This window comes from Eptesicus fuscus, chromosome 22, assembly GCF_027574615.1.
Source record: "Eptesicus fuscus isolate TK198812 chromosome 22, DD_ASM_mEF_20220401, whole genome shotgun sequence".
Classification (NCBI taxonomy): domain Eukaryota; kingdom Metazoa; phylum Chordata; class Mammalia; order Chiroptera; family Vespertilionidae; genus Eptesicus; species Eptesicus fuscus.
In genome coordinates, this window is record NC_072494.1 from 22,535,703 (window position 1) to 22,562,148 (window position 26,446).

At 41.4% G+C, this 26,446-nt stretch overlaps 1 protein-coding gene across 4 annotated transcripts in view; it reads left to right on the top strand.

The window, feature by feature from the left end:
• Positions 1 to 237: 237 nt before the first annotated feature.
• The window catches only part of RALGPS2 (Ral GEF with PH domain and SH3 binding motif 2), a 122,991-nt gene continuing 96,782 nt past the window's right edge, over positions 238 to 26,446 (top strand). For 2 of the 4 annotated variants that reach the window (XM_054712169.1, XM_054712172.1), the window contains exon 1: positions 238 to 438. The gene's annotated coding sequence lies outside the window, so the exon portion shown is untranslated. Of the gene's footprint in view, positions 439 to 832; positions 854 to 26,446 lie in introns of those variants that run through there. The other 2 variants (XM_054712170.1, XM_054712171.1) reach the window with 2 other exon arrangements.

Here is a 26,446-nt window from a genome sequence, read left to right on the forward strand (position 1 = left end):
ACCTGCCAGCCCTCCGCGCCCCCAAGTGTGGCGGGTAGCGGCCCCTCCCTCCCGCGAGCGCGCCGAGGCCACCGGCGCCGGGCGGCAGTTGGGCTCGGCGGGCCGAAGAGCGGCCGGCGGGGGCGCGCGCGGGGAGACCCCACCGGCCGCGGCGCACGGGGCCAGCGCGAGCGCGCTCGGTTGGTGTGCGAGCGCGACTCCGCCCCGCCCGCTCGGCGCGCGTCCCCGCCAGGTCGGCTCTCCTCCCCCAGCCCCGGGCGGACGGGGTGGATCCAGCTCACTCCCCTCCCCCGAGTGCCGCGGCGGCGGTGGCGGCGGGCGCTAAATGAGAGACGCCGAGCGGTCGGGTCGCCGAGCGCTAGCCTAGGCGGCGGTGGCGGCGGAGCGCGAGGCCAGCGGGTCTTTCCATCCTCCGAGGTGACGGCCACGGCTGCACAGGTCGGTGCTCTGGCCGCGGGCCGGTTGCGGAGCCCCGGCAGGCGGTGCGGGGGAGGGAAAGTGGGTGCGCGGTGCCCCCCGGGCGGAGCGGAGCCGCGGCGGCGGCGGCGCGGGGAATGGCGGCGGCTGCGGCGTGAGCTCCCGGCCGCCGGCCCGGGCTGCTCGGCCTCGGCGCGGGGAAGGGGCGGCGGAGCTGGGGCTGAGGGAGGACGGCGCCGGGGGCCCGGGGCGCACCTCCCTCGGCGGCTCGCTCTCGGAGTCAGGAGGCGGCCTTGGGGTCCCCCCGCCCGGTCTCAGTCTCGGAGCCGGGGGCGAGTCGACCCCCCCGAGCCCGTCTCGCCTGGTTTCCCTCCCCGGGTGGCTGAAGCCCCTGCCTCCGCCCGCGCTGCCCAGCGGCGCCGCAGCCTCCCTCCAGGTGAGCGGCGCGGGGACCGCCGAGCGAGCCACACCCCCTCCCCTGCCCCGGCCGCTGTGCCCCCGAAGCCCGGCCGCCGAGCCGGCCGCCTGCGAAGCGCACACCGGCCGTCAGGGTGACCTGTTGCGGAGCGGGCCGCAGCCCCGGTCGCCCGGCAGCCTCGGACCCGGAGCGGCCGGTGCTGCGCTGGCCTCTGGCCCGGCGCGCGGCGCGGTGCGGGGCCGGGGGCGCTGCCAGCGGTCGGGTGGCTGCGCTGCTCGGAGCGGGCGGATTGAAAGGCGACTCCGGACCGCTCTGATCAAACACTTGCAAAGCCGGGCTATCTGTCTGCAAATATCCGGAATTCCATTGCAGTATCGGATTAGCAACGCTCGTAAACACCGTGCTGGGGAGGTGGCTTGGGAGCTACCCGAGCCCCGAGTGAGGAGCTCCTCTCTGGGAAAGAGCCGTAAACCTGTGCGGGGCTGAACTGTCCCCCCCCAGCAGCCCCCCTCAACTCTTTTCCTGTAGCTGTGTGTTGTGTAGACGCAGGCGAGTTTCAGTGTACGTGGGCGTGTTTGGGAAGAAGCTGCGAGCTGATAGGAGGCACCTTGTACAAATGTTAATTTGTTTGAACTGGGAGGGGTGAGGGAGGAGGAAGAGAGGGCACTGGTGTTCGCTGTGGAGGAGGGGCAATGGAAACACTAAATTTCTGTTTGAGAAAGCGCTAGAAAGAAATATCTAATACCCAGTGTTTCAGACCCTGAAGTAGGAAACCCAGCCAGCAGGTAATTGAGCTTTATCTTTCATATGCCCTGGGTTTTTAAAATGCAGCGCGGCAGTTGCTATAGAGAGCCCTTGTTTTCCTACCAGTGTTGATGAGTTGACTTTGGTGTTCTTTTGTGTTCACCCTCAGATTGACTCTTGTTCAAGTCTTTTTGAAGATGACCCTCAGAATTTGAGAAACTTTTTGATCCGTGCACGCATAGTATTGCAGTCACCGATCATACCTTGCTGTTCATAAAAGCCTGTTCAACCCAGATGATTATGCTTATACAAGTGCTGTAGAATCATACATACAATGTTTATTATAATGTTATTGCTGACTGTTTTACTGTAGACTTTAGAGTTATGAAGGAACTTATCCAAAACTATTGTTTTAATAAAAATAACCTCTAACTCACTCTTTGTAAGCATAAAGTTTATTATAAAATATAAGGACAGTAAATGGTTTTTTGAATAATTTCATTGTAACTTAAGCAGTTTATTTTCTCTTTTTAAAAATTCAATATAATAATTTTGAAATGGCAAGATCTTCCTTTTTTCCATTTTATTCCAATTTTCTTTCAATTAGGAATTTGACTTTTAATAAAAATACATTGGTGAGACTCTGGAAATACTGTTCACCTTGCCTAAATAATTTAATATGGCAACAGAACTTTAAAGATAGTGCTTGCATTATCAGGATTGCAACATACTTTAATATCAGAAAGAACACCAAAATTTTTTGAGAGAAAATACAACTAAAAAACTGGATTTGTGAATCTTGCATGTACTTCTGTTACACATGTGAGTAGTGTATTTGTGTGTGTATAAATATCTAGTACATGTCGTCTTATACTTGAGAGAGTAGTTGTTTGTAGTGAATGATGGCTATATAGGTGAAATTGCTCTGTTGCAACTTCAAACATTGAAGCTTTTGTCCAGAGGCCCAGTTTGTTCATTAGTTCGTTCGTTAGTTCATTCATTCATTCATTCATTCATTCATTCCGCACATATTTATTGAGTACCTGCTTGGTACCTAAATGTTGGGGATACATAGAAAAAGACAGGTCTGTGTCCTGATGGAGCTTAAAGGGTAAGAGGGCAAATAGTCTACTACTTCATTGTCAAATAACAGTGTTTCATGTTAGTTTAAGAAGTAAGAACTCTGATGAGTTTTTTTTTTTTAAATTAAGGGTATTATTTGTGTTTTTTCCTTCTAAGAATAGTGGGAATTAATACTGAGTGGACAAAAGCAGTAAGACAGTTGTTTTAAAAATATACTAATGTTTATATACATTGGGTGTTTGGTTCCCAACTATATACCAAAAATAAACATCCTACCTGAAATTAGATGACATAGAGTTTACATGTGGCTAAACAGCTTCATTCTTTTGGCTTATTTAAATGAAATGTTTGCTAAAAATATTCCCTCTTGGTGCTTGTTTATAGGAGAGTCTAATTCTTTTTCAAGTCTAAATTAAAAAAAAATCATCACCTGGCTGTGTGTGTGTGTGAATGGACCAATGTCCTACTTTTCTTCCATAGAATCTGTAACCATTAATAGCTGAAATCAGAAAAGTTTGAAAGTGATTGGTTCCTTTTTTGATTAAAATCTGACAAATATTGGTGTCATTCTTTACAGATTACAAAGTTTTTCTGTAAATTGATACTTTGATACTTCTCATTGACAGGACCCTATGTAGGCATTATCATCTCCATTTTAGATGAGGAAAGGGGTTTGGAGATGGTAAGCATACAGGTAAAGCAGAGAATCCCACCCCCGTGGCTATATGGGATGCTCCACCCTGGAGTGGAGGGAGCTGTGGAAAGAGCATCCACATCTCTGGCTACTACAGTTCAGCATGAGTATAGCTCCTGGGCTGCTCGTCCAGAAACCTCTGAACTTTAAACTCAACTCGTTTCTGAAATTTAGTTAACTGAATTTTTCTTTTTGTGAGTTAAACTTTCAAACCTATTTAAATCTAAAAGTATTGCTTATTTTGCTATATAAAAGAGATTATTTTATTTCTCATGATATAAGTGTTTTTAAAATAAGCTGTGTTAAAATCAATTCTGTTTTTTGAATATGTGGTTTTTCTTGTGTAATGGAAGAAAATATGGAATAAAATTGTTGCTTCAATCTGAACACATTTTTTAAGTTACTCAATTTTCAATGAAAAGATAATTCCAATAGCTTGAAACTCTACATCAGCCTGAGTGAGGGTCCTTGGAGAGTAAAGTGAATGTATTGCATTACCCCGTAAATTGTTTCTTTAAATGTGTGTTATTTCCATTGGTTTAGGGTTCCTCTTTTGTGAGAGAATGAAGATTTTATGTGATAAATTTTGGTAACTTGAAATTACTCTGGAATCTTTCTTGATCAATGTCTTTAGCTTTTGATTTAGGAAAATTTAGGAATAAAACACTGGAATTTGAAATGTGTGACATCCACCTAATCTACGGGAAGAAACGAGTTTGCGTATAAATGTATCCGGTCACATCAATAAGTAATGGCTTAGGCTGAGGGTGCCTGGCCATTTGTATATTCCACTACGGAGAACCTTCGGTACTGGCTCTTCAGTGAGCCATTGCTTTGGAATATGAGAGGCTTAAAACGAATATCCTACCTTGAACTTAATTCGTACACTTCTGTTATTTTACTTACATGACCTTTTCTCAAAACAGATTTTCCTTTTTAGGTTGATTTTTCCTTTTGGCTGTGTCTTGGAGAGCCCTTTTCTATTCATTGATTCATTGATTCATTTTATGTATTTTTCCCCCAAGATTTTTAATTGATTTTTAGAGAAAGGAAGGGAGAAGGGAGAGAGAGAGAGAAACATTGATTGGCTGTCTCCTATATACCCTCCTACCGGGGAGAGCCCGCAATTGGGGTGCTCTGACCAGGAATCAAACCGGCAACCTTTGCTGCACAGACAACACCCAATCAACTGAGCGACACTGGCCAGGGCTTCGAGAGCCCTTTTCTGAAAACCGTACCTAAATAACACGCCTATCACACTTTACCCTTACCTTTATTTTTCTTCACAACATTAATTTATCTGATATTATAGCATACATTAATTTGTTTATATTATTATCTGCTTTCCTCTGGATGTAAGCTTCAAGAAGGCAAGGGCTTGTGTTGTATTCACTGTTGTATTCCTAGCACCCAGAAAAGTGCCTGGCACCATAGTCAGTACCCAGGTATTACGTGTGGAGTGACTGAATTAATAGGTATATGGGTTACAAAAACCACTAATTTTGTTTGTTTTAACTTTTTTTATAAACTGCCCCATTATATTCAAACACATCAAGTAATTGATTGTTCAAAAAAAATTTTTTTTTAATTGGGAAAGTCCAGGGGCTCTTACCCTTCTGCTCAGATTTGCACTGTGGCTCATTCCTGCAACACATTAGTTTGTGATTGTCCTTCACTGAGATTCTGACAATTCTCCCTGCCTTTTCCCTGTGTTGAGCCTGTGGTCTCTGGACCCCTGCCTTCCTCTTTCTCAATTTACACTTTTGTTTTGGTGAAATGCCTCCCTCGGTAACTTTCAAGAAAGAAAGTATGAGAAGGTAAAACTTTTGAAATGTTTGTATTGCTTAAAATATCTTCTATCATGACACTTGGTTGATTATTTGGCTGGTCTGGGTATAGAATTCCAAGGTGAAATATTTTTCCCTGAAAATTTAAGGGATCCCATTATAATTACCTAGCTTCAGGTGGTTGTTTAAGTCTTATGCCCCCAATCTTCGCACTGCCCTGTTAAGATCTTTTCTTTGTCTTCAGTATATCTGATACGTCTCTGAAGTTGTACATGTCTTGTCTGGATCGTACTCATTTCTTGTGCATGGCACTTAGTGGGCCCTTTCAGTGAGCAGTGCCCATTATAGATGAGAGGAGAGATGATCTAGCGTGGGGGTCAGCACATTTTTTCTTTAAAGGGCTAGATAGTAGGATATAGGCTCTATGGGCAATACACTACATACAGTTCAGCTTTGCTTTTGTAGCATGAAAGCAGCCTTCGACAGCGTGGGCTGTGGTTTGCTGAGCCCTGATCTGTGCACAGGTGGAGGATAGCGGTAGGGAGAGAAGACAAAATATGTTGACACAGATGATAGTGGTTTGAGGAAGTTCCCATCTGAGGTTTTCTGTTTACCTTAGTGAATGGGAAGCAAGGTCATTAGCTGAGAGTAGGAAATAAAGGGAGTGTGTATTTGAGGTTTGAGAAGAGGGAAAAATATATGACATAATCACCTATCCAAGAGTGGAAAAGGGAATAAAATAGAGAAATATAGTGTGATTGCCAGGCAACATTAAGGGCTCACTTGAGATAGATGGTTTAAATTTCATGTTTCTTACTTTAATAGGAATACTGCTAAAATCTCATCATTAAGAATATCTCACCATAGGTTATTTATTTAAATTAGGTAGGGTTATTTTATTAATCTTAGAAATATTTTCATAAGTAATATACATAAATGTATGTGTATTTTTACGTATACACATTTAGTCTCTAACTGCTTATTTATACAGGAATGTCAAAAGAAAGTACTATAATTTTTTCTCAAATGTAAATTTTGATTTGAAAATCATTTATTTATTCATTAAAAAAACACACACACACACACACACACCACATCATACAGCACTTTCTATGTGCTAGGAATAGTTTTTGGTGCTGGGAATATAGCAATAAACAAAAAGACAAAAATACTTGCCTTTATGTACATTTACATTTTAACATAGTAAATTATATACACACATATACATTAGTAAGAAAGGAACATTGCGGAGAAAAGGGGGAACATAATGTTATTACATTTATTTTTTTCAGCTTTACATTAATTTAAAAAATGTGTAAGATATGTGAAGTGTACAGTGAGGTTATTTGAGATATGTGTACACATATTTACCCTTTGTGTGTATGAGATAACATTTAAGTTCTACTTTCTTAGCAAATTTCAGTTATATAATAATGTGTTATCCATGGTAATTACTATGTTATACATGAGATCCTCATCTCATAATTGAAAATGTGTACCTTTTTACAAATCTCTCCCCATTTTCCTCAATTTACTATATAGTTTTGATAGATAACTAAAAGATTAAGAAATACTTTCTAGTCTTAGTCTTAGATTTTTAAAAAATATCATGAATAAGTATCGAATTTTATTAAGTGCTTTTTCTGTATTGGCAGAGTTGATCATAGGTATTCCCTCCATTAATCTGTTAATAAGATGTATTACGTTCTTAGAGTATCTCCTGTTTGTATTATTGGGTCCTACTTAGCTGTGTTGCATTTGTTTTTTCCTTCTACACTGCTGAACTTGTTTACCATTGTTTTACAGTTTTATAAAATCCACAGTTATCAGTAGATAAATCTATCAAAGGTTTATATGTATGTACTAGAGGCCCGGTGCATGAAATTCGTGCACGGGGAGGGTGTGTCCCTCAGCCCAGCCTGCACCCTCTCCAATCTGGGACCCCTCGAGGGATGTCCAACTGCCCGTTTAGGCCCCGATCCCATGGGGATCGGGGCCTAAACGGGCAGTCGGACATCCTCTCACAATCCAGGACTACTGGCTCCCAACTGCTCGCCTGCCTGCCTTCCTGATTGCCCCTAACCGCTTCTGCCTGCCAGCCTGATCACCCCCTAACCACTCCCCTGCCAGCTGATTGATGCCTAACTGCTCCCCTGCCAGCCTGTTTGCCCCTAACTGCCCTCCCCTGCAGCCCTGGTCACCCCTAACTGCCCTGCCATGCAGGCCTGGTCACCCCTAACTGCCCTGCCCTGCAGACCTGGTCCCCCCCAACTGCCCTTCCCTGCAGGCCCGGTTGCCTCCAAATTCCCTCCTCTGCAGGCCTGGTCACCCCTAACTGCCGTCCCCTGCAGGCTTGATCTCCCCCAACTGCCCTCCCTTGCAGCCCTGGTCCCTCCCAACTGCCCTCCCCTGCTGGCCTGATCGCCCCCAACTGCCCTCCCTGGCAGGCCTGGTCCCTCCCATCTGCCCTCCGCTGCTGGCCATCTTGTGTCCACATGGGGGCAGTCATCTTTGACCACATGGGGGCAGCCATCTTGTGTGTTGGAGTGACGGTCAATTTGCATGTTATTCTTTTATTAGATAGAATAGAGACCTGCTGCACAGGTGGGGGCTGGCTGGTTTGCCCTGAAGGGTGTCCTGGATCAGGGTGGGGGTTCCCTTGGGGCATGGGGCGGCCTGGGCGAGGGGCCTGTGGTGTTTTGCAGGCCGGCCATGCCCCCGGCGACCCAAGCGGAGGCCCTGGTATCTGGGATTTATCTTCTATAATGAAACTTTGTAGCCTTGAGCGGAGCCAAGCCTCCTGCTTGCTCCATGGCTGCAGCCATTTTGTTGGGATTTATTTATCTTCTATAATTGAAACTTTGTAGCCTTTAGCGGAGGCCAAGGCAGGCCAGGGTGTGCGTAAAGCTTGGCTTCCTCCATCGCTGGGGGCAACTCAAGCCTCCTGCTCTCTCCGTAGCTGCAGCCATCTTGGTTGGGTTAATTTGCATACTCTCTCCTGATTGGTGGGCATGGCTTGTGGTGTAGCAAAGGTATGGTCAATTTGCATATTACTCTTTTATTAGATAGGATTGTAGCTTCAGAATTCTGCTGGCTATATAAAATGAGTTGTGAAGCTCCCCCCTCCCCCCCTTTTTTTGTCTGTTTTCTGAAATAGTTAGATAGCACAGGAATTATATGCTCCTGCAGGGAAGTATGGATATAACATGGAAGGTGAAAATTAAAATTTCTAGAAGAAAACAGAAAAATATCCGCATGATCCTATGGTAGGCAAAGGTGTTTGTTTTCAACAGTACACAAAAATTCTTAACCAGAAAAGAGAAGATTGATAAATTGTTCTTCATTATGTTCATCAAAGGATACTCTTTAAGATAGTGAAAAGGCAGTAACACACTAGAAAAAATGCCTGTAATACCTAAATCTTACAGAGGACTTGTAACCATACCAGATAAAAATATGTATGTTTCCCTGACCAGATAGATCAGTTGGTTGGAGCCTCATCCCATGCACCAAAGAGTTGCGGGTTCTGTACGTAGGTTTCAGGTTCCATTCCCCTCAGGGTGCCAGGGTGGGTAAGGGAGGCAATTGATCAATGTTGCTCTCTCACTTCCATGTTTCCCTTCCCCTCCCTGTCTCTCCTCTCCTCTCTCTAAACATATCCTTGGATGAGGATACACACACACACACACACACACACACACACACACACGCACACACAGGCAGCCCATTTTAAAACAATTGGGCAAAAGACAGGAATGGCCATTTGCCTATATTTATTTACTTCTAGTATTATGGCTTAAAAGTTTTTCATCTTAATTCATCCTATTTTAGTAAGATCTAATTTTTTATCTTTTTATTCAGATGGTTAGCTAAGTGTCATAAAGTTAACGGTGTTTTGAACAAGGAGTGGCAGACTCAAATGTGCATGTTTGAGAAACATTAATTTTGGTTTCATCTAGTCTAAAAATTATCACTTGCATTTTCTATCAAAGTATAAACCCTATAGTTTAATATACATTGAAAGGAATGTTGCCTTAAATTTCTAAATACATAAATTAAAATTTCTAGAAGAAAACAGCAAAATATCCACATGACCCTATGGTAGGCAAAGGTGTTTGTTTGTTTTCAACAGTACAAAAAAAGTTTTAACCAGAAAAGAGAAGACAGTTAACTAACCATTTGAATAAAAAGATGAAAAATTAGTGTGTTTTTGGAATCCATCAAATAGTTTGCTAAGTTAAATTGATAGTCAGTTTTTGTGTGTGACATAGACAGTGGTTTTTTTTTTTTAATCCTGTGCTTAAGATTTGTATGAATCTAGGCAAGTTACTTAATTTCTTTATTATTCAGCCTCCCTAATTTGTAAAGTGGGTATAAGAGTGTCTTTTCACAGGATCATTGTAAAGATTAAATGAGAAAGTATAATAAGCAGAGTGTTCAACTGAATTAGCTCTTCACTCTTCCTGGTTCAGGACCATGAAGAGCAAGTGTAATCACATCCTGGCTTATATCTGGGGTTACTCTAGATCTCTTGGATTACTGGAGCAATTATTCTTTAGACCACTTCCCATCCTGATTTAAATTCCCAGGATTTGACAGAATGTCCCTGGCCTTCTGGCATTAGCTTCCATGACAAATCTGTATGTTTTCTTTTGCTGTTATTAAGCTGCTCTTCTGAATGTACTGGAATCTTTATAGATCTTCATACATTTCAGGGTGTTGTAGGTGGTGGATTAATAGATATTTTAAGTTTGATATAGTTTTTTATTCTGTAAGTTGTTGCTAAGATAACCTCTGTTGCTGTTCTTTTAGTTTTGATTTGCAGATATTCTTTTTATAGGCTTGTGTGGTTTAGATCCTACCCCTTAAAGCGGGGGGACAGGAGTAAGTCTACTGAAAGAGAAGCATTTTGAGGGTATCTTATGGATAAGAAACTTCGCTTTTGACTTGCCTCTTTTTGGCAGCAGTATTTTTGAATGTTTTCTGTGAGCATAATACTTGTAAATGTTATCATAGAAGTATGTCTTAGTCTTTACATGCATTTACATCTTGGTGAAACACGGAATTTTATACATGAAATCACAGTAAATAACCTAAGACCATATGTAGTTATGTGTCATACTGCAGTGCAGTTCACAGGAGAGGCTCAGAGAGAGCACAATGGTCCTCAGGGAACGTTTCATTCAGGTGGAAAGTACATGTAGTATTGGGGAGTAGCATGACTGAAAATGCAACCACAAGAATTCTGGTATGCTCTGATTGAAGGGTTTATTTGGGATGGGGTGCAAAATAAAGTTATATTTGATAAGGTGGGACCAGATTACTCAGCCCTTAGAAATTAAGCAGGTTGGAATTAAAATGATAGTACATATTATTACTAACTTAGCTTCTCAATATTTCCTTTGTGTTTTTTTTAAATTTGTAAATGAAGATTGGAAGAAAAATCCAGTTTAGAACCTGCCTTTTTCTTTTTTAATTTTTTGTGTATTAGGTAATCTTCCCAACAAAAAGGCTTAAAACAACATTGATAGGGAAGTTTTATTAATAAGTATTATGTTTACTTTATCCTTTCTGCCCCTATCCTTGAGCTTAGCTAATTATGTAGCAGAAAGTTTTAAAGTTAAAGCCTTTCTCTGCCATTAAGAAAACCAAAGGTGTAGGATAGAACCCACCTGCAAAAAGGTTTTTAAAGATCTCACTTGGAGGTTTGAACTTAAGGGAACTAGAAGTACTGTTGAAGCCGTCTGTGCTGCAGTTGTCTATCTAAACAGTGTGGGCAGCTGTGACTGGGCTGTAGAAACGACAATTGTTAATACATCCAGCTCCCCACCTGCTTCAGTCCAGTGTGGCCCAGCAGATACAGCTGTAGGAATGGGTAGGATCAGTGATGTTTACTATTCTTTCTGAGCAGAATTGAGCGTGGTAGGTGAGAGTGGGTTTTCCTTCTCTCAGTGGTTGTACTGTTGTCATAGTATGGCAACCTTAGATTTAACAATAGCTGCACCAATGACTCATGTCATACTTTAGTGACACTGTAAATTTTGTGATCTCCTTAATAACAACCAAAATTTATATTTATAACTGCATAATTATCATAACTAAACAGATGAGTAATACTGACAAGACTTTTGAGCCTCAGATGAGAGCTGACTTAGCTGACTCACTGTCCTAGACATGTGTTTTATAATTCTGGTCTGCCCACAGTTCTTTGGAGATAATCTACTTTTTCTATAGTACATTGCAGAGGAACCCTCAATAGCTCTGGGTTGTTTTTTTTTTTTTTTTTTTTTTGGGGGGGGGGTTTGGTTTTGTTTTTTACCATGTAGAACTACTAGTATATTGCAACTGATTGGTCCAGGAGTGGGCATTTTACCTAAGGGCTACTAATTTGTAAGCCAGTTAACAATTAGGCTTGTTCTAGTGGGGAAAATTATAGCCATATACGGGAAGCATGGAGTTGATTTGCAATGGAGCCATGGGAGCTGAAGCTTGAAGAATGCATTAGTGTACAGGCCTGTAAAACTAAAGTTTAAGAGATTGGAAAGGAAGTACAGTATAAGCAGAAGCTGTGAGTTAAAGAAATGACACAGGAGATGAGGAAGCCAATTAGTCACTAGAAAAGAATAGGGCATCTGTGCCAACAGAAGCACAAACTTCTAAGAGCAAAACCCTGTGGTCTGAGAGAGAGAGAGAGAGAGAGAGAGAGACAGGCCCAGAGTATGAGATTGAAGATTCTGTTTTCTGACTCTGTAGATGCTCTTCTTTCATTACTCTAGTCTTCTGTGGCTCCTGCCCTTCTTGAGCTCATCTCAGTTTTTTCTCAGAAAAGAGTCAGACTTTTGGCAATGGAATTCTGGCTCTATCTCTTACTGGTACTACCTGTGTAACCTTGGGCAGGTTGTTTAACTCTCTGTGTCATTCTTCATCTGTAAAATGAACATCATAATATTATACTTTCCTCATAGGGTTGATGTGAAGATTAAATGAGATGACACATGCAAATCTTTTAGAACAATTCTAAGCACATAATAAATGTTCAGTAAATAGTATCATATATAATGCTATTTGGGGTCATTTGAATTTCTTGCAACTAAAAGAGTGAATTTCTTGCAAGCTAAGGAGTTAATTTGCTTGCAGATTCTATTAGAGTAGTGCAAACCAGTATGTGGGCTGGGTAAGCAAGATTACTTTAGGTAGTGCATAGGGAATTTATTAAAAATACTGTCTTAAAAAAAAATACTGTCTTATTCAATGTGAATAATAGGACTTGCTATTTATTAAGCATTTAATAGATGCTTGGTGCTATTCTAATAATTTTCCCTATATTAACTCATTGGATAGTCATGACAGCCTGGTGAAGTAGGTACTATTGTTATTTTCATCTTAAAGAGGTAAAAACCGAGAAACAGGGAAGCTAATCATCTTGCTTAAGATTATATAACACATACATGAAGTGGTATAATGTTATTTGAAGGTAGACCATGGTAAGTTAAAAGATCTATATAATAAACCCTAAAGCAATTATATTTTTAAAAAGGTTATAGGTAATAAACCAACAAAAGAGATAAAATGGATTATACTCATGTAATTCAAAAGAAAGCATAATAAGAAGGAAACAAATAACAAGGTTATAAACTTAAACATAAACAAATCAATAATCATGTCAAATATAAGTTGTCTGAACACACCTGCTAGAAGACAGAGGTTGTCAGATTGTATAAAAAAGCAAGACCCAACTATATACTTGCCTATAAGAAACATTCTTTAAATATAAAGACACAAATAAGTTAAAAGTAAAGGATGGAAAACACCATATTTACAGTTGTCAGAAGAAAGATGACATGGCTATATTAATATCAAAGTGGACTTCATTCATAGCCAAGAATATTTCCAAGGACAAAGGATGTCATAATGATAAAGACGTTGGTTCATCAAGAGGACAAACAGTTCTAAACATTTGTACTCTTAATAACAGAATTTTAAAAATACATGAAATAAAAACTGATGGATTTCCAAGGAGAAACAGTCAAATCCTTAGTTTTAGTTGGAGATTTCAATACTCTTCTTTGAGTATTGAAAACTACAAAAGTATAGTGGACTTGAACAATACTGTCAACCGATTTGACCTACCTAATTAATGTTTATAGAATAATCCACTTAACAGCAGAGAATATTCTTCTTAACTCCACATAAGAACAGTTTCCATGATGGACCATAATTTGGGCCATAAAACATGTCTCAGTAATTTAAAAAGGATTTACATTTTATGTTACCCGATCACAATGGAATTAAATGAAGAATTAACAGAAAATTGGAAAATTTTCTAATAATTGGAAAATAAGTAATACAAAGAAGAGATCAAAAGGAAATTAGTAAATATATTGTACTGAATAAAAATGAAAACAACATATCAGACTTTGTAAGATGCCAGTAAAGCAGTACTTCGGGGTCAGTTTATAGTACCGAATACCTATATTAGAAAAGAAAAAAGATCTCAAATTAATGACCCCTACTTCCACCTTAAAAATGAGAAAAAAAAGGTAAAATAAAGTAATTAGAAGAAGGGAAATGGTAAAGATCAATGTGTAGAAAGCAAACACAATAGACAAAATCAAGGAAACCAGAAACTGGTTCTTTGGGAAGATCAGTAAAATTGATAATGCTCTAACCAAACTGGTTAGCATCAGAAATGACAGGTGACATCACTACAGATTCTACAGATAATAAAAAATAATAATACTATGAACAACTTTATACCTGTACATTTTACAACAGAGCTACAATGGAGAAAGTCTTCAAAAGGTACACACTATCAAACTTCAGTCAATAATAGACAACCTGAATAGTTCTGTATCTATTATAATTAAAATAGTCTCACCAAAGAAAAAAATACTCTAGGCCCAGGTGACTTCACAAGTGAATTCTAAATTTTAAGGATGAATTGTACTAGTTTTACACAAGCACTTTCAGAAAATTGCAGAGGTTGGACTACTTATTAACTTTGTGAGGCCAGTATTACCCTTATGTTCAAACTAGACCAGTGATGGGCAACCTTTTGAGCTTGGTGTGTCAGACTTCGCCAAAAAACTGAGCATAACTCGGGTAGTGTGTCACTTTGAGGAAAAAACATTATTTCGCAAATGTTTCATCCTCGGCATGCGACTGAGTCGGCCGCGTGTCATCAGAAATGGCTACACGTGTCAGTGCTGACACGCGTGTCATAGGTTCGCCATCACTGAACTAGACAAAGGCATTATGAGAAAAGAAGACTATACAGAAATATTCCACATGAGCATACATACAAAAATTCTACACAGTATAGCAAATTGAATGCAGCAATTTATTTTAAATAATAATACATCATGACCAAGTGGGGTTTATTCCAGGAAAGCAAGGTTAGTTTAACATTTACATTCCATGTAATTCACTCTGCCAGCCAACCACATGATCATCTCAATAAATGCAAAAAGAAAAAAGTATTTTACAATCTTGCCTTCATTTCAGATAATAACTGTAAGCAAATTAGGATTGGGAAGGAACTTCAACCCAATAAAGTACCTCTCTGAAAAAAGCACAAAACTACAGATAATGTAGTTTTCATAAAACATCAAATACTTTTTCCTAAGACCAGGAATAAGACAAGGTCGTCTACTCTCATCACTTCTGTTTCAAAGTTTACTGGAGATTTTAGCCAGCAGCCAAGTGAGAAAAAGAAATACAAGGCATTTAGCATGGAAAGGAAGAAGTAACTTTTAAAAGAAGAAAAGTTTTTATTGATTTCAGAGAAAGGAAGGGAGAGGGAGAGGTAGAAACATCGATGAGAGAGAATCACTGATCGGCTGCCTCCTGCACACCCCCTACGGGGATTGAGCCTGCCACTCCGGGCGTGTGCCCTGACTGGGAATTGAACTGTGATCTCCTGGTTCATGGGTCAACGTTCAATTGCTGAGCCACACAAGCTGGGCAGAAGTACCTTTTTCTGAAGATGACATGACTGTGTAGAAAATCTGATGGAACCTATGAAACTACTAAAAATAAGTTATGTGATACATGATCAATATATAAATATCAGTGTATGAACAGTCAGAAATTGAAATTTAATAAAACCAGTGCCATTGATAATAGCAACATGTGTGAAATACTAAAAATCACACAGCATTGCTGAACATAATTTAAAGAAGACTTAGATAAATAGAGAGGTATTCCTTATTCGTGGGTTGGAAGACTCATTGTTGCTAAGATGACAATTCTTCCCAGATTGATCTGTTGTTTAATTGCAGTCCTAATAAAAATTTTGACAGGCTTTTTTGAAGAAATTGACAAGCTGATTCTAAAATTCATGTAGAAGTTAAAAGGATCTAGAATGGCAAAAACAACTTTGAAAAAGAACAACAGAATTGGAGAGCTATTACTACCTGATATTACAGTTCATTATAGAACTACTCAAAGCAGTGATAGAGAAACAGAGTCCCAAAAATAAGTCAATACATGCCATGCACTTCGTTGAGTTTTAACGAAGTGCAGAGGCAATTTCAGTGAAGAAAGGTTAGTTTGTTTAGGATTCTGGCACAGTTGGCTATCTATATGCAAGTGTATGAACTTCAATCTATATCTTGCACTGTATAAAAAAATTAAAATGAATCATAGACCTAAATGTAAAATCTAAAATTATAAAACTTATTTAGATAAAAACAGAAGCCGAAACCGGTTTGCTCAGTGGATAGAGCGTCGGCCTGCGGACTGAAAGGTCCCAGGTTCGATTCCGGTCAAGGGCATGTACCTTGGTTGCAGGCACATCCCCTGTAGGGGGTGTGCAGGAGACGGCTGATCGATGTTTCTCTCCCATCGATGTTTCTAACTCTCTATCCCTTTCCCTTCCTCTCTGTGGAAAATCAATAAAAATATATTTACAAAAAAGAAACAGAAGAAATTTTTGTGATCTTGAGTTAGGCAGATATTTTTTAGGAACTAGTATACCACCAAAAGTACAATCCATAAAATAACATTTTAATAAAACGAACTTCATCAAACTCAAAATGTTTGGTCTTTGAAAGATATTAAGAGAATGAAAAGACAAGCCGAAAAAATATTTGTCAATCAAATATCTATCTGGTTAAGGATTTATATCTAATATATATATATGTGTGTGTGTGTGTATGTATATATAAATATATACATATACACACACACATATACATACATACATACATACATACATATATATATATATGGCACTCTCAAAAACTAGATTGTTTATATAATATTGAATGGCTAAAATAAAAAAGACTGGTCTTACCAGCTGTTGGCAAGGGTGTGAAAGAACTGGAACTCGATACAGTACTTTGTCGTTAAGACTGTAAAATAGTGCGACCAGTTCTTAGGAAACAGTTTGGTGTTTCTTAACATGTTAAATATAGACCTACCAGCTATTCTACACCTAGATATTTATTGGAAAGGTTTGTATAGTAATATTCACAGCAGCTTTATTTGTAATAACCACTAAAACCCAAATGCCCATCAATAGGTGAATGGATAAACAAATTATGATATATCCATACTACTTGGCAATAAAAAAGGCATGAACTATTGATATAAACAACAACACAATGAATCTCAAAATAAATATGCTTATTGAAAGAAGCCAGGCACTTGGGAGTGACAGGATATGTTCACTATCTATCTTGATGAAGATTTTTTCACAGATATGTACTATATACTTTGAACCTGTGCGGTTCATTGCATGCTACCTATATATAAATAAAGCTGTTTATAAAAGTGATGTAGTGAAGATCCTAATATAGATAAGGTATTGATAAAAGATTTATGAAAAACTGTTTATATCACATGTACCGTTACTGCACCTTTCACACAGTTATTTAAATATACACAAAGCTGCCCTGGCCAGTGTGGCTCGGTTGGTTGGGTGTCCTACCTTGCTCCGAGGGTTGCTGGTTGGATTCCTGATTGGGGTGCATGCCCCAGCTGTGGCTCTATCCCTGGTGGGGAGTGTGCGGGAGGCAGGCTATTGATGTTTCACTCTCGAATCAATGTCGATGTTTCTCTTTCTCTACTTCCTTCCTTCTCCCTTCTCTCTCTGAAGATCGATAGAAAAATATACATATATACACAAAGAAAAGTCTATTGAAATCTTTTTCTTAGAGATCATTAAGAAATTTAGTTAATTTGGAGCAGCAGTTCTCAGCTGGGGGGATTTTGCCCTCCGAGGGATATTTGGTAGCATCCGGAGACTTCTGATTGCCAAAACTGTTGATGGCATCTGATGGCTAGAGGCCACAGATGCTACCAACAGCCTGTCAGGCACAGCAAAGTCCCTCTCAGCAAAGAATTGTCTGGTCCCAAACAACGATGGTGCCAGAGTAGAGAAGCCCTGCTTTCGAGTGTCTAAAGTTGGTTTAGCTCTTATTATTTGAATCCTGTGTTGAACATACTGACAAAAACAAGTTGCTGAACAAAAACCTTTGGAGAAAATTGTCTTGGATTTGGGACTGTCTGGATGACGTGTTTATGAGACTTTCACTTTTGAAGTAATTATTTTTGTATAGCCACCTGGAGTTGATCTATTTGGATATGTTGCGGTATTTGTTTTCATATCATTTGGGGAAAAAACTTAAAATATCACCACCAGTGGCGCATAATTGTAATCAATGGATTAAAGTTTAGTTTTTATTTGCTTTTGAAATAACTAGTGCTATCTGAAACCAGAAATTCAGAGTTAAGATTCAGTAATTTAAAAGGCCTATCTAGCTGCCTTTTTGCCAGTGTTCTACAAATAGGCCAGGACACTGGTTCTCAGAGCCAATACCTCATTGGTTTCCCATTTAAAAAGTGGAAGAATGAGGAAAAAGGACAAGGATTTGAATTGGGTTGAGAACTTTGGCCCTTAGTATGTTGCTTATGAGGAGCTATATTTTTTCCAGATAGAGTAATACTTTTGTACTATATTCGATTTGATTAGGGGTAGTTTGCTGCTCCTAGGGCACTGATGTTCCATGGCTAAATTGGGTCCACATACAGCCTTCCCTGCATATGACTCCCAAATCTGGTCCTTAACACGTTAAGCACCCAGTCAGTCACCGGTGACTGACACTGTACTTTCCATCCAGAAGACAAAACAGTCTGGGTGCTGTTCTGGGAGTGTTTTCTGGGGTAGAACCTGTTCTTGTTTTTGTTCTAGACCAGGGGTTGGCAAATTTTGTGGAAAGGCCCAGATGGTAAATACTTGAGGCTTCCCCCCTCCCCTCCCCCCCCAATCCCTAAAGCCTCTGTGCACCTATACAGGTCTGCCTCTGTGTTGTAAAGATAACCATAAACAATATAAAAGCATGAGTGCATCTCAGTTCACAAAAACGGGGCAGGATTCAGCATATGGGCCATACTTTGCCAGCCCCTGTTCTAGACCATCAGCATTTTCTCTGAGGCATTTGGCATTTTCTGGTTAGTTTCCCACTGGTGGCTGTTTGCACATGTAAGAAAGTGGTTCTCTTCTACTTGCAGTTGCTCCACTGTGTTAATGGCTTTTACTGATGATGGTGTGGAATGAGTGTATGGCATGAACTTTAAATGGGAAGTAGAATGATAAGGCATGCTTAGTTCCTTTCTTGCTCACAACCCACATGCAGATGGCCAATACATTATAGCAAGTTTACCTTTGAAAAGTTTCTGGAATTACGTTTTTAAAAATGTACTTATAACCCAGGCAGCGTGGCTCAGTGGTTGAGTGTTGACCCATGAACCAGCAGGTCATGGTTCAGTTCCCAGTCAGGGCACATGCCTGGGTTGTGGGCTCGATCTTCAGTGGCAGAGGCATATAGAAGGCAGCCAATCAATGATTCTCTTTCTTCATTGATGTTTTTCTCTTTCTTTCCCACTCCTTTCCTCCCTCCCTCCCTCCCTCTCTCTGAAATCAATTAAAGCATATTTTTTAAAAATTAAAAGAATGCTTCTTTAGAAAAGTACTTATAATCTTTTGGATGGTATAGGGCAATAACCCTTTTATTGCTGTATTTGCTTTTGAGTTTCCCTTTCTAACTATCAACCGCCATAGGTGTTGCCAGTGACTTTTCTAAAAAGTATTATGGCACACATCCTTGCCTGTAACTACACTGTGACTCCCAGTCACTCAGAACAGTGATTCTTAAACATTTTTATTCCTGAGTCCCTTTGAAAATCACTTGATAGTTGTGGATCTAGGGAAATTTATTTTTTAAAGAGTTTATTTATTGGTTTGAGAAAGAGGAAAAAAACATCAACTTGTTGTTCCACTTATTTATGTATTTATTGGTTGATTCTTGTATGTGCCCTGACCAGAGATCAGACCTGCAACCGTGGCATATTGGGATGATGCGCTAACCAACTGAGCTGCCTGGCCAGGACTACAGTCTGTCTTTGCAGTTTATTGTTCATGTTCACACACACACACACACACACACACACGCTCACTCACACTGTGCTTTCTCTACAAAGAATTAACTAACATTCTCCTGTCATGACAATCAATTTCTTCTATTCTTATGTCTTTGTAATTACTATTTCTTCTTCTTGCCAGGTATGTCCTTACCATTTGCCCAGTTTCTACTCATTAAAATTCATCTCAATAATCAGATCTCTGTGAAGATTTTCCTGACATTTCCTCTTTGGCAGACATAAGTAAATAGGAAGGAATTGTAGCAAATGCAACATGTAGGGAAACCTTCCTTTTGGGGGTTTGGGTTGGGAAGTAGGATGAAGGAGAAAACTTCTGGAAGATTTTTTTGCTCTTAAGAGATATCCCTCTTCTTAACCTCTTTGAGCCTCATTTCCTAAGTTGGATGTAACAGTTTTTATCTTAGAGGGCTGCTAAAATAAACGAGGGACAGTGTTGTAGTCTCCATAACACTCCAATATTTATACAGGAAATTCTCTTCATCTGGTCATTGGGTGGTCCCAGGACCTTATGTAGGAGTAAACATCTTCAGATACCCAGTACTCTTGGTTCTTACTAAAATGTTACAATGGAAAATTAGGTTGTAAATTTACTAAAACATATTATCTCTCCCCCCCCCCCCCAATCTTAACTGAGGACATGTCCATTGACTTGGGGGGCAGGGAAAGGGGCGCGGGGAGAGAGAGAGGAGAGAGAGATTGAACTAGGGATCAAACCCACAGCTTAGGTATGTGCCCTGAGTGGGAACTGAACCTGAAACCTTTTGGTATACAGAACAACACTCCAACCAATTGAGCCACACCAGCCAGAGCTAAAAAAAAGATACCTTGAAATCCTTCTGCCGAAATTGTTTTAAGCTGTGTGTGTGTGTAAGCTATAAGCTGCTGTGCAAATATTTTTGTTGTTATAGGCATTGTCACTTTTAAAAGACTGCTGGAATCTTTACTATCAGAGTACGCGATGCTTTTTTGACTAGTCATTTGCTGATAGAACAATCTCTGTGTTTCACAAATTAACACTGTAGTTTTCACTATTCCATGAGTGATTGGGAGGGTTATGACATATAATAGTTGTCAGTTTGCTGAGCACACATAGATTTGATCCTAATTCACTACCCAGTAGGCACACCTCAATGCAGTTCATTATTCTCTGCTTTTTTTGTACAGTAATTTTATTTATGCCAGCACTCTATGCTACTGGAGCCAACTCCTAGTGCTGGTGACCACTGAATAAGTCTAGGAAGAGGAATTTTTTTATAAATTCAGACCCTGTGGTGGCTTAAATTCATAGTGTAAATCAGTCTGTTCTGCAATTTTTATGATAATGTAAATAAGTATAAATTATTTCAGTATTTTTAGAATCATTAAAAGTCTGTAGGAGTAAAAAAAATAGTTATGCTTTAATGTGTTATATGCCATAGTAATATTCTTTAATTTGAGGATTTTTCAAAATGTTTTGGGACAAATCAGTAATCAACATCGAAGGTCATTGTAGTTGAAGTTATCACATTTGTTGAGACTTGAATTCAATAGGAATGAATAATAGTCTCAGTATGTGTGTATCTCCTTCTGAATGAAACTTATAAGATCATATAATTTACTAGTCCATTTATAAGGGCTCTGCCTTTTCATTGCCTACAGGATAAAGTCCAGCCTCTTCTTTTTACTGGGACAAACATTGTCCTTTCTTTAAACCTACTTCTCCAGACGCAGTTCCTGATGCTTCCTGTCTCATTTACATTTTGCCCTCTAATTATACCGTATTTAACTATAGGCGCTTCCCTGAATGCCAGGGACAAAAGATTTGACTATTCCTAGCCTTTGTACATGTTCTTTCCTTTGTCATATTGTTCACCTAAGGAATTTTATTAGACGTTAAGAGGGAAACTAGATATTTCGCCCCAGCCACCTCCACATTTCCACAGTATTTAAACGTTTAATTAGGGTTGGTAGGGAGAGGGTAATTTGGCTTTGTAGAAAGTGCTGAGGTTAACAAACAGAAAACTGGTTGAAGACCCACCTCTGCCATTAACTGATTATGTGATCCTGGCCAGATCACATGACCCCCCACTGGAGTGTTGTCTCTCTAAAATCAGGGGATTGGAATAAAGCAGTAGATAAACTTACTCCCCCCCTTTCTTTTTCTTTACTTCCTTTTTTCTTCCCTTCTTTCATTCTTGTGCATATATGAAGGATACTTCCCCATCTCTTTATAGTAAACTAGAGGCCTGGTGCACGAATTCGTGCACTGGTGGGTTGCGGCCGGCCGACCCTGATTGGGGCTGATCAGGGCCGGGCCAGCCCTAACCCTGATCAGGGTGGGAGGGGACAATCAGGGGCCACAGTGCATGTCAAAGCAACCGGTCGTTCCAGTAGTTCTGGTCGTTCCAGTGTTCCGGTCACTTTGCTTTTATATATATAGATTATTACAACCACGATTCTCCTTTAGGAGTGGGAGTGTAAGGTATGCCCTGGGATATTGGGGGCAAATATTAAAATAAGGGAAGACTTGGGGATTTGAAATGTACCCCAAGCTGAGATCTCCAAAGTACCTTCTACCTCTTAAGTAATGTTCATCTGTATTATTCTTTGTATTAGCGTGAGGCACAAGTATTTCTGGATCTGTACAGCTTAGTTCCAAAGGCTGCTCACCAAGCGGGCTCTGAAGGCCAAAGTGACACTAAACCAGTGACCACTGAGGCCCTCTGTTGGTGGGAAGAGTTGTCCTTTTTTTAAAAAAAAATATATATATATATTTTATTGATTTTTTTACAGAGAGGAAGGGAGAAGGATAGAGTTAGAAACATCAATGAGAGAGAAACATCAATCAGCTGCCCCCTGCTCACCCCCCACTGGGGATGCGCCCGCAACCAAAGTACATGCCCCCGACCGGAATCGAACCTGGGACCCTTCCGTCCACAGGCCGACGCTCCATCCACTGAGCCAAACCGGTTTCGGCAGAGTTGTCCTCTTGATTGGATGTGTAGCTTTCTTAGTTCCTGTGAAATTTTGCAAGTTGTGGGTTTTTAAGTTGAGGAGCTTCTGTATAATTCAAGGATAATTTATAGAATTCCCCTTCTACTTTTTATTTTGAAATAATTTCAAGCTAACAGGAAAGTTCTAAGAGTAGTAAAGAGAATAAAATAGTTCACTCTTTATACAAATTCACCAATTGTTAATGTTTTGTCCCATTTGCTTTCTCATCACTTATTTCTCTCTGACATACATATACATACATACTCTTTTCCTGAAGTATTTGAGATTAGTTTGCATACCTCATGCCCCTTTAACTTACAGTACTTCAACTATGATTCTTAAGAGCAAAATTATTCTTTTATAACCACAGTGCAGTTATCAATTCAGGAAACTGATACAGTACTTTTATCTACAGTCTGTAGTCCAGTTGTGTGAGTTATCCCGATAAGATCTTGTGTAGCATTTACTGCCCTCTAATTTAGGACCTTTAGCTGGCATGTCTCTTTTTCTGTGTAATGCCTTTCTTTGTGCTTCCTAACATTGACGTTTTAAAAGAATGCACTTAGGGAAGGTTCCTTGAGGTATGTTTGTTTCTTTCCTCGAAATTAGATAAGGAAGGTTCCTTGGGCTATGTTTGTCCATTTCCTTGAGATTAGATTCAGGGTATGCAGTCCCAGCTCGTGGACGTGATAAGTGATGTTTACTTCCCATGTGTCATGTCAGAGGCACATGGCGTCCGTTCTCCTCATTGGTGGTGGTAACTTTGATCCACACAGTGTAGTTCCTTATTTTCTCTCTTGCAACTAGTAATCAATCTGTGTGAAAACACTATTTTTTACTCTTTTCTAATTATCTCTGTAGAAAATTTAAAAAGTCTGTAGGTAAGCCAAAAGTTAGGGTAAAATTGACTTGTAAACTTGGAGATAGTCACGTTTCAGTGTATGCTGGTTATATACTACTAGAGGCATGGTGCATGAAATTCGTGCACTGCGGGGGGGGTGGGGAGGCGGGTCCCTCAGCCCAGCCTGCACCCTCTTGCAGTCCGTGAGCTCTCGAGGGATGTCTGACTGATGGCTTAGGTCTGCTCCCCGCCACCGCAGCTGCACTCACCAGCCATGAGCCTGGCTTCTGGCTGAGCGGCGTTCCCCCTGAGAGTGCACTGACCACCAGGGGGCAGCTCCTGCATTGAGCATCTGCCCCCTGGTGATCAGTGCACATCATAGTGACCGGTCGTTCTGCCGTTCAGTCGATTTGCATATTAGCCTTTAATTATCCTATCTAATAATAGAGTAACATGTAAATTACCATCACTCCACTACGCCCACGATTGGGCGGCGGGAGGCTGGGGGGCGGGACTTGGGGTGGCCTATCCGGCCATTGAGAGGCACGGATCCGCTGCCACTGAGGGGGGCTACCCTGCTGTTGAGAGGTGCAGGGGGCGGGACTCCTGCCCCCTGCGCCTCTCAATGGCCAGATCCGCGGCCACTGAGGGGGCCTGCCACGGACACCCAGCTGTGCCTCTCAACGGCAGGGTAGCCAGGTGTCTGCGGCAGCCCCCCTCAGCGGGGGGCGGGAGTCCCGCCCCCTGCGCCTCTCAACAGCAGGGTAGCCCCCCTCAGCGGCCGCGGACCATCAAAAGCGTGGGAGCTGGGTGCCTGTCTGCTCCGGCACCAGGCCTTTCAGAAGCCTCTGCCGAGCCGGAGGCTTCTGAAAGGCCTGGTGCACCAGCGGACAGGCACCCAGCTCCACCACGAAAAGCGAAAGTGTGTAGGGGACCCTACACGTGCATGATTCAATCATGCACTGGGCCTCTAGTATAGGATAATATGCTGTGCTATAATATATCTATACTAGTGATAATGACAACCAAAGAGTATCATACCTTTCGTACTGTTTGAAAAATTGCCTTATTCATTTAGCAGTACATTGTGACTGTTTTCTCTTGCATCACTGAGTTTTCTTCTGTGATCTTCCAGTGGTTGCCTAGTGTTCTACTGTGTATAATCCTTTACCTGTGGATTATTCTGTAATGTTCCGTTTAGATTCACTTCTTAGATGCTGGGCTATTTAATTGCCATTCTCTCTAGGCTCTTTCCTCTTGCAGCTTTAAGGGAGGTACTGCTGTGCTGTTACCTCACCTGAAATCTTGGCTCCAATCTTGAAGTCCTGACATCTGTCTTGCCCCTATTAGCGTTGTTTTTCTGTTCCACTGTCCTATACAATAAAAGGCTAATATGCAAATAGACCAAACAGCGGAATGACTGGTCGCTATGATGTGCACTGACCACCAGGGGGCAGACACTCAACGCAGGAGCTGCTGCCCACTGGTGGTCAGTGCGCTCCTACAGGGGAAGTGCCGCTCTGCCAGAAGCTGGGCTCACGACTGGTGAGCGTGATGGCGGCAGCGCTAAGGAGCAGCAAGCAGGCAGGCGGACATCCCCAAGGGCTCCCGGACTGCAAGAGGACGCAGGCCAGGCTGACGGGACCCCAGCCTGCATGAATGTTGTGTACCAGGCCTCTAGTTTGATATTAACAGGCTGAGTTCCTTTCTCTGACCATTCCTGGGCCTTCAGTGGCACACTTTTGCTAACTATATAAATCTCTTTCTGATTCAGTTGGATAGTTTTCATGTTTTAATTGCTACTATCGTTCAGTATGTTCAGAATTTGTTTTTTGTTGTTTTATTTCAAATATACAAGATTATCCTATCTAATAAAGCAGTAATATGCAAATTAACCATCACTCTGCCACGCCCACCAGCCAATCAAGAGTGATATGCAAATTAACCCAGCCAAGATGGCAGTTAACTTGCATATCCAGGCGCAGAGCGAAGACTGAAGACAGTGGAGAAGGAAGCGAAGCACTACAGAAGGGAGCAAAGCTGCAGAGAAGTAAGCAAGCGGGGCGGTGGAGAAAAGAGGGAAGCAGGCAGGGCGGGGGAGAAGGGAGGGAGCGAGGCAGAGTAGATGGGTGGGAGCGAGGCAGCGGAGAGGGGAGGGAGAGAGGCAGCGGAGAAGGGAGGGAGCGAGGCAGCGGAGAAGGGAGGGAGCGAGGCAGCGGAGAGGGGAGGGAGCGAGGCAGCGGAGAAGGGAGGGAGCGAGGCAGCGGAGAGGGGAGGGAGCGAGGCAGCGGAGGGGAGGGAGCGAGGCAGAGTAGACGGGAGGGAGCGAGGCAGCGGAGACGGGAGGGAGGGAACGAGGCAGAGTAGACGGGAGGGAGCGAGGCAGCAGAGACGGGTGGGAGGGAGCGAGGCAGCGGAGACGGGTGGGAGCTTCGCTCAGGCTGCAGGAAGCCCTATTCTTGCAGGAATATTCCTGCAATGGGCGGCTAGTGAGTTAAATGAACACCCTTATGGGCTAGTGTTCTGAGTGGAGCACCTGGCCATATGTGCATGCGCAAGCGCGCGCGCGCACACACACACACACACACACACACACACACACACTCAAAACACACAAATGTTTGGAGCACTGTTTGTCTTTTTGCTTGGAACTTCCTGTTATCTGGTTAACCTACATTTCTATTTTGGGCCAGGTCACACAGGAGATCTCAGAGCTCTTGTGTATTAGAACCACCTGTCAAATTATCTTCAGCAAACTTCTATGCTGGAGATGGCATATAACCTTCAAAGACGTCATTTAATAGATTTCCCCCTGTTTAATATTTAGTAACTTGAAAGTCTCTCTTCCACTATAAGTATTTATGTAGGTCATTAGGTACATGGAAATATAAACAATCTGTGTAGATGTAAGCCAGTTTATAAATGGATCACCCCATTGCTTCTACAGTTTAATACAAATGCAACAAAATTGTATCTGAAAGACTTGTGTGTAGAGTCTCTATTGATTAAGGTAACACAGTTTTAATCCAAGTGAATTTTTTAAA